Raw genomic sequence first — 7,865 nt, forward strand, 5'->3', positions numbered from 1 at the left:
AGTTACATTCCACCGCACAGTAGCATCTGCTAGTTACATTCCACCGCACGGTAGTGTCCGGGACACATTACCCCGCACAGCAACGTCCGATAGTTACATTCCACCGCACAGTAGCATCTGCTAGTTACATTCCACCGCACGGTAGTGTCCGAGACACGTTACACCGCACAGCAACGTCCGATAGTTAGATTACACCGCACAGTAGTGTCTGCTAGTTACATTCCACCGCACGGTAGCGTCTGCTGGTTACATTACAGCGCACGGTAGCGTCTGCTGGTTACATTACACCGCACGGTAGTGTCCGAGACACGTTACACCGCACAGCAACGTCCGATAGTTACATTACACCGCACAGTAGTGTCCGAATCACATTACACGGCATAGTAGTGTCCGAGTTACAATACACCGCACAGCACCGTCCGACAGTTACATTACACCGCACAGCACCGTCAGATAGTTACAATACACCGCACAGCACCGTCCGATAGTTACAATACACCTCACGGCAGCGTCCGATAGTTACAATACACCGCACAGTAGTGTTCAAATCACATTACACCGAACTGCAGCGTCCGACAGTTACTGTACATTACACTGCTCAGTAGTGACCTAGTCACATTACATCGCATGGCAGCATCCGATAGTTACATTACACCGCACGCAGCGTCCGATAGTCACATTACACCACACAGTAGTGTCCGAGTCACATTACACCACACGGCAGCGTCCAATAGTTACATTACACCACAAGTCAGCGTCCAATAGTTACATTACACCGCACGCAGCGTCCGATAGTCACATTACACCGCACAGTAGTGTCCGATAGTCACATTACACCGCACAGTAGTATCCAATAGTTACATTACACCGCACAGCAGCGTCCGATAGTCACATTACACCACACGGCAGCGTCCAATAGTTACATTACACCACACAGTAGTGTCTAATAGTTACATTACACCGCACGCAGCGTCCGATAGTCACATTACACCGCACAGTAGTGTCCGATAGTCACATTACACCGCACAGTAGTATCCAATAGTTACATTACACCGCACGCAGCGTCCGATAGTCACATTACACCACACGGCAGCGTCCAATAGTTACATTACACCGCACAGTAGTGTCCGATAGTCACATTACACCGCACAGTAGTATCCAATAGTTACATTACACCACACGGCAGCGTCCAATAATTACATTACACCACAAGTCAGCGTCCAATAGTTACATTACACCGCACGCAGCGTCCGATAGTCACATTACACCGCACAGTAGTGTCCGATAGTCACATTACACCGCACAGTAGTATCCAATAGTTACATTACACCACACGGCAGCGTCCAATAGTTACATTACACCACACGGCAGCGTCCAATAGTTACATTACACCGCACGCAGCGTCCAATAGTTACATTACACCGCACGCAGCGTCCAATAGTTACATTACACCACACGGCAGCGTCCGATAGTCACATTACACCACACGGCAGCGTCCAATAGTTACATTACACCGCACGCAGCGTCCAATAGTTACATTACACCACACGGCAGCGTCCAATAGTTACATTACACCGCACGCAGCGTCTGATAGTCACATTACACCGCACAGTAGTGTCCAATAGTTACATTACACCGCACAGCAGCGTCCGATAGTCACATTACACCGCACAGTAGTGTCCAATAGTTACATTACACCGCACAGTAGTGTCCGATAGTTACATTACACCACACGGCAGCGTCCAATAGTTACATTACACCGCACGCAGCGTCCAATAGTTACATTACACCACACGGCAGCGTCCAATAGTTACATTACACCGCACGCAGCGTCCGATAGTCACATTACACCGCACAGTAGTGTCCAATAGTTACATTACACCGCACAGCAGCGTCCGATAGTCACATTACACCGCACAGCAGCGTCCGATAGTCACATTACACCACACGGCAGCGTCCAATAGTTACATTACACCGCACGCAGCGTCCAATAGTTACATTACACCACACGGCAGCGTCCAATAGTCACATTACACCGCACGCAGCGTCCGATAGTCACATTACACCGCACAGTAGTGTCCAATAGTTACATTACACCGCACAGCAGCGTCCGATAGTCACATTACACCACACGGCAGCGTCCAATAGTTACATTACACCGCACGCAGCGTCCAATAGTTACATTACACCACACGGCAGCGTCCAATAGTTACATTACACCGCACGCAGCGTCCGATAGTCACATTACACCGCACAGTAGTGTCCGATAGTCACATTACACCACACGTCAGCGTCCAATAGTCACATTACACCGCACAGTAGTGTCCGATAGTCACATTACACCACACGTCAGCATCCGATAGTCACATTACACCGCACAGTAGTGTCCAATAGTTACATTACACCACAAGTCAGCGTCCGATAGTCACATTACACCGCACGCAGCGTCCAATAGTTACATTACACCGCACGCAGCGTCCGATAGTCACATTACACCGCACAGTAGTGTCCAATAGTTACATTACACCGCACAGCAGCGTCCGATAGTCACATTACACCACACGGCAGCGTCCAATAGTTACATTACACCGCACGCAGCGTCCAATAGTTACATTACACCACACGGCAGCGTCCAATAGTTACATTACACCGCACGCAGCGTCCGATAGTCACATTACACCGCACAGTAGTGTCCGATAGTCACATTACACCACACGTCAGCGTCCAATAGTCACATTACACCGCACAGTAGTGTCCGATAGTCACATTACACCACACGTCAGCATCCGATAGTCACATTACACCGCACAGTAGTGTCCAATAGTTACATTACACCACAAGTCAGCGTCCGATAGTCACATTACACCGCACGCAGCGTCCAATAGTTACATTACACCACACGGCAGCGTCCAATAGTTACATTACACCGCACGCAGCGTCCGATAGTCACATTACACCGCACAGTAGTGTCCGATAGTCACATTACACCACACGTCAGCGTCCAATAGTCACATTACACCGCACAGTAGTGTCCAATAGTCACATTACACCACACGGCAGCGTCCAATAGTTACATTACACCGCACAGTAGTGTCCGATAGTCACATTACACTGCACAGTAGTGTCCGAGTCACATTACACTGCAAGTCAGCGTCCAATAGTTACATTACACCGCACGCAGCGTCCGATAGTCACATTACACCACACGGCAGCGTCCAATAGTTACATTACACCGCACAGTAGTGTCCGATAGTCACATTACACCGCACAGTAGTGTCCAATAGTTACATTACACCGCACAGCAGCGTCCGATATTTACATTACACCGCACAGCAGCGTCCGATATTTACATTACACCGTACACTAGTGTCCGAGTCACATTACACTGCACAGCAGCGTCCGATAGTCACATTACACTGCACAGCACCGTACGATAGTTACAATACACCGCACGGCAGCGTCCGATAGTTACAATACACCGCACAGTAGTGTCCGAGTCACATTACACCGCACAGCAGCGTCCGACAGTTACTGTACATTACACTGCTCAGTAGTGACCTAGTCACATTACATCGCATGGCAGCATCCGATATTTACATTACACCGTACACTAGTGTCCGAGTCACATTACACCGCAAGGCAGCGCTGATAGTTACATTACACCACACAGCAGCATCCGATAGTTACATTACACCGCACAGCAGCATCCGATAGTTACAATACACTGCACAGTAGTGTCCGAGTCACATTACACCGCAAGTCAGCGTCCAATAGTTACATTACACCGCACAGCAGCGTTCGATAGTTACATTACACCGCACGGCAGCGTCCGATAGTCACATGACACCGCACGGCAGCGCCCGATAGTCACATTACACCACACGGCAGCGTCCGATAGTTACATTACACCGCACGGCAGCGTACAATAGTTGCATTACACTACACGGCAGCGTCCGATAGTCACATTACACCGCATGGCAGCATCCGATAGTCACATTACACCACACGGCAGCGTACAATAGTTGCATTACACCGCACGGCAGCGTCCGATAGTCACATTACACCATACATCAGCGTCCGACAGTTACATTACACCGCTCAGTAGTGTCCTAGTCACATTACACTACACAGCAGCGTCCGATAGTTACATTACACCGCACGGCAGCGTCTGATAGTCACATTACACCGCAAGGTAGTGTCCGTATACACACTGGCCGGAATTCAATTGATTATCATGCATGATGAATTAAAACAGTATGCCATTAAGGTCACAGAACATGCACACATAACTTTAAGTGTGAGAAAGTCCTGGGCATAGGGCTACACAGCATATACTCCTCTGTACCTCAAACCGCAGCTGCAGAACACCTCACATCACAGATCACACAGGTGGGGAGCACTGCACTGCAGTGTACGGTAGATGCTAGAATCAAGTGGGCTAAGGGACCTTTTCCGTAAGGGGGAGGAGTTACGACGCAAGGGGGAGGAGCTAGGCCAGCGGGATAGTTCCTCTACTATCCACGCCACCAACTATTACCTTTAGTAATTAGGTGGTGAGCGAAGCGGAGCGGAGCGAGCCACCGTGCCCGAAGCGTGGCGAGCGAAGCGAGCCCGCGAGGGTACTTTTCGGGTACCCTGTTCGCCCGTAGCTCCTCCCCCTGGTGACGTAGCTCCTCCCCTCAATACGTCACAAGGTCCCTTCAGCCACTCCGATATAGAACCAACCTGCAGTGTACTGTCCAGTGGGCGGGGCTTAGAACGGCCCGGGGGTGTGGCTTCAGGCAACAGGGGCCAGGGGGCTCAGCAGTGGAAGAACCAGGGGGCTGAGTTTATAAAGGTCCCACAGAGACACAGCTTGGGTGGGATGGCAAGTAAGAAGAACTTTGAGCAATCGTGTGCACAGCTGTAGATGCACCAGGAGGCGGAGCTTATCGCGATCTGGGGGAGGAGCTTATTTCGATCATGGGTATGTGCTTCATTGGGCAGTGACAGCTGCTGGCAGCTTCAGAGGGGATAGGCAGAGCTCTGTCTCTCCGTGACAGGAGTCGAGTGAGGGAATGCCATTGGTGATGACAGGAGAATTTTTTTTTTTCCTGTCAACACTATCTGAACTGCAGGGGATCCGTGGGCCTATTTCCAGTGGGGGGTCTGGAGCTGCAGCTCCATCCGCTCCATTGTTAATCCGGCCCTGCTTATAACCCTAAACACTTACCTAGAAAATAATAATACACGTTACATATGTCCTGTGATTTACGCCTCATTATTATTGGTTGACACAAATGCACAATTGTAATGTAATATGTCATACCCAGGTGGGTCCATTGTCATCTTCTAATGAATTAGACTTGAATTCAGTTCTCTGCAATGTGCGACGGCACACATCACGGTAGAATATGGGGGGGGTAATTCAGATCTGATCGCAGCAGCAAATTTGTTGGCAGTTGGGCAAAACCATGTTGGACTGCAGGGGGGGGGGGCAGATATAACGTGCAGGCAGAGTTAGATTTGGGTGGGTTATTTTGTTTCTGTGCAGGGTAAATACTGTCTGCTTTATTTGTACACTGCAATTTAGATTTCAGTTTGAACACACCTCACCCAAATCTAACTCTCTCTGCACATGTTATATCTGCCCCCCCCCCCCCCCCCCCCCGCAGTGCACATGGTTTTGTCCAACTGCTAACAAATTTGCTGCTGCGATCAACTCTGAATTACCCTCATGGGTGGTCATTCCGAGTTGATCGCAGCCAGCAACTTTTGCTGCTGCTGCGATTAACTAGTCCACGCCTATGGGTGAGTGTATTTTAGATTAGCAGTGCTGCGATCGCTTGTGCAGCCCTGCTAAGCTAAAAATTTTTCAAGCAGAACAAGACTAGGCCTATTCATACTCACCCTGTGCAATAGATCCAGTGATGATGGGCCCGGCTTTGACGTCACTCCTCCGCCCTCCGTTCTCCTGGACACGCCTGCGTTATACTCACCACTCCCTGAAAATGGCTCCAAACGGTCCGGATCCGCCCTGGCATGCCTCCTTCCTGTCAATCTTCTTAGCGGCCGGCTCTGCGACTGCTTCCTTTGTAAGTTGCGAAGTTACCCGGCGACCCCTGTCACCGGGCAACGTTGCGTATGCGCATTCTGCACCCGTTCGCACCGCAGCGATAAACCGCTGCGTGCGAACGGGTCGGAATGACCCCCAAGGTACCCTACCATTAGTAATTTTCCTGAGCAACCAATATGGGGTGCAAGGGGAATTTGGCGATGTTGGTTTTCATGTGGTGCAACCATTCCAACTGTCCCATCAGTGTTATGACGGCAATTTGTGGTACTGGATACTCACTATAGTGTTTTTATCTATTGGCTAAGGGAGTAATTCAGACCTGATCGCTAGGGTGCGTTTTTTGCAGCCCTCAGACAGTCTCTGTCTACAGGGGAGAAAACATCTGGTCCCTCCTGCGTTTTTCCGGACACTCCTGTAAAACGGTCAGTTACCACCCACAAATGCCCTCTTCCTGTCAATCAACTTGCAATAGCCCGTGCGATCGGTTTTTTCACACCGTTCCGTCGCTAGGCACCGATGCCCGATGTTGTTGTGCGACGCGCTGGCGCATGGCGGTGCATACGCATGCACAGTTCAGATCTAATCGCCCGCTGAGCGAAAACGCACAGCAGCGTTCAGGTCTGAATTACCCCCTAAAATGTGTGACTGTTGGTGCACTAAATTGTGACATAATAGTGCCTAACACCATCCGTCTGCCTCACCCTGTCTCATTCTTGCAAAAATAACCCATCCCATGCCGTAGTTTACAGTCAGCTCCGTAGTGGTATATTTACCATTGTATTGTTCCAGGACAGATGGAATGATGGCACCAAAATACATAGGAAAAAAAATATATATAATTTTAGACTAGAAAAAGGAGAAAGTCGTTATACTTAATTTGGCCAAATCTGACAGAAGTGAGACAATGGAAAATATAAATTACGTACAGACTATATGAATGAATATAATGAAAACTAAAATACAGCTAGACGTGGTGGAAATAAACATGAAATTGCTGAGACCACACAGCATCTAACCCATAGGTCTGCAAACTCGGTCCTCATTACCCTAACACAGTGCATGTTTTGCAGGTCTCCTCACAGAATCACAAGTGAAATAATTAACTCCACCTGCGGACCTTTTAAAATGTGTCTGTGAGTAATTAATACACCTGTGCACCTGCTGGGTTACCTGCAAAACATGCACTGTGTGGGGTAATGAGGACCGAGTTTGCAGACCTATGATCTAACCAGTTACTAGTGTGAGCCTGAGGGCACCCAGCGGCTCAGGGAATGTTAGACCTGCTCCCGGAGTGACATAAAGGCCATGCCCTCTTACATAAGACCACACCCTCTTCCATAAGACCACGCCTCCTATGCAAGCTATGAAATGATTGTATATTTGTCCCTGGCCTGTGGTAATAACAAGTGGATTGAGTTCAGATTTGTCTAAGTTAGTTAATGGAACCAGAGTTCGGGTGTTCTCTTGCAGCTAAGAGTAGAGCCATTCAAAGGGTTAGTCTCCATAAGCTACGAGACGGCTCCATAGGACTGTATACAAAAACCAGGGAGTCCGGGGCAAGATCAGATGCAAAAACAGCTGGCAGGACTTGAAGGCCATGCCAATATCCACATTAGCTAAGGTACAAATCTGGGTGCCATGGCCAAATAGACCAGCAGTTACTTTGTGCAAAACATAGTATCAGGCCTACTAAATCAATATACAATAATAAGAATTTACTCACCGGTAATTCTATTTCTCGTAGTCCGTAGTGGATGCTGGGAACTCCGTAAGGACCATGGGGAATAGCGGGCTCCGAAGGAGGCTGGGC

At 49.1% G+C, this 7,865-nt stretch overlaps 1 long non-coding RNA gene across 1 annotated transcript in view; it reads right to left on the bottom strand.

The window, feature by feature from the left end:
* Positions 1-4,701, bottom strand: part of LOC134934825 (uncharacterized) — a 30,779-nt gene extending 26,078 nt beyond the window's left edge. Inside the window, exon 1 of the long non-coding RNA XR_010179822.1 lies at positions 4,346-4,701. This is a non-coding gene — a long non-coding RNA (uncharacterized LOC134934825). The remainder of the gene's footprint in view (positions 1-4,345) is intronic.
* Between the last annotated feature and the right edge of the window lie 3,164 nt (positions 4,702-7,865).

This window comes from Pseudophryne corroboree, chromosome 6 (genome assembly GCF_028390025.1).
Source record: "Pseudophryne corroboree isolate aPseCor3 chromosome 6, aPseCor3.hap2, whole genome shotgun sequence".
Lineage (NCBI taxonomy): Eukaryota > Metazoa > Chordata > Amphibia > Anura > Myobatrachidae > Pseudophryne > Pseudophryne corroboree.